Consider the following 1,351-nt stretch of genomic DNA (forward strand, 5'->3'; position numbering starts at 1 on the left):
TAGCTAGCCACAAAAAACTAAAACCAGGTGTGCCTCCATGCCTGTGTGCTGATCCAGCACAGGCGTCACAACAATATACCACCTGGCTGAGCTATACTCCATCAACCAACCACCACAGTAGTGGCATCACACAGTACCATCTAACACATGAACAGTCGCAGCCACTACCGGCGGCCATCCACAATAGGGATACCTCTTTAATTCACCATTGCCCTTTTGTCTACACCACTTCAGCCTGTATAACTGTCTCAATTGCCAACAGCAACCAATCAGAGCTTAGCTTTCAAATAACCTAAACAGTTAAGGATATGAAAACTGAGCTCTGATTGGTAGCTAGGGGAAACAAAGGGCGGTCTAGTGCTGGCCAACAGTCATCTTTCCCAGCTGTCCCATACACATTGAACAGGCCAAACATCGCCTAAAGCCTTTTCTCCTGTGACATCATCTGCCTGCAGAAAATCAGGAGGCCGCTGTGCACCCTATACCTTAGTATTATCTAATACAAAACTGGGCTTGTTGCTCATAGCAACCAATCACAAATTAGCCATTATATCTTATATTGATCCAGTAAAAGCTTAGCTTGGATTAGTTGCTATGGGAAACAAAGACAGCCTTACTATTAGACCATCCAAGGGCGGTTGGGTCTCGTTGCTCATAGCAACTGTATTTCTTTTCTTTTTTGAACTGAACCTGAAAGCACTGCAATACCAGGTCAATCCCTGTTCTAAAAATCCATTTAATACAGTATATGGTCCGCAGATAGGGGACGTAACAGATATTTAACTGATAAGAACAGATACTACGCTTGATCTATAACACTGTGTCTCTAAGGTTTATTTTACATGAGCATACAATAGACAAATTTTGCATATGTGTTTCAGCCCGTTGCAGGTCCAATAACCTAGACTTTAAGCTCAGATCATCAAACTCAGGGTCACTCTTACATGTAATAACATACTGTTTTTCCCCGAAAATAAAACAGTACCTTTAATTTTTGTTCCCAAAGATGCACTAGGTCTTATTTGCAGGAGATGTCTTATATTTCCATGAAGAATAATTAACATGTCACATGCACAGCAAGGACAGCTTCTGGCCACCAGGGGGAGCTCACCACAGCACACTTGTACAGCACAGCAGGGACAGTGTACGGCATCGTGGCTTCTGGCTACCAGGGGAAGCTCACCACAGAACACTCGTACAGCACAGCAAGGACAGTGTACGGCATGGTGGCTTCCGGCCACCAGGGGAGCTTACCAAAGCACACTTGTACAGCACAGCAGGGACAGTGTACGGCATGGTGGCAGGCAATGGGATAAAGGTAGACTGGGTGCAGCGTGTGTGGCGCAGGGAG

At 45.2% G+C, this 1,351-nt stretch overlaps 1 pseudogene; it reads right to left on the reverse strand.

The window, feature by feature from the left end:
* Positions 1-674: 674 nt before the first annotated feature.
* LOC138802258 (U2 spliceosomal RNA) lies at positions 675-835 on the reverse strand (annotated as a pseudogene).
* Positions 836-1,351: the final 516 nt, after the last annotated feature.

This window comes from Dendropsophus ebraccatus, chromosome 9, assembly GCF_027789765.1.
Source record: "Dendropsophus ebraccatus isolate aDenEbr1 chromosome 9, aDenEbr1.pat, whole genome shotgun sequence".
NCBI lineage: Eukaryota > Metazoa > Chordata > Amphibia > Anura > Hylidae > Dendropsophus > Dendropsophus ebraccatus.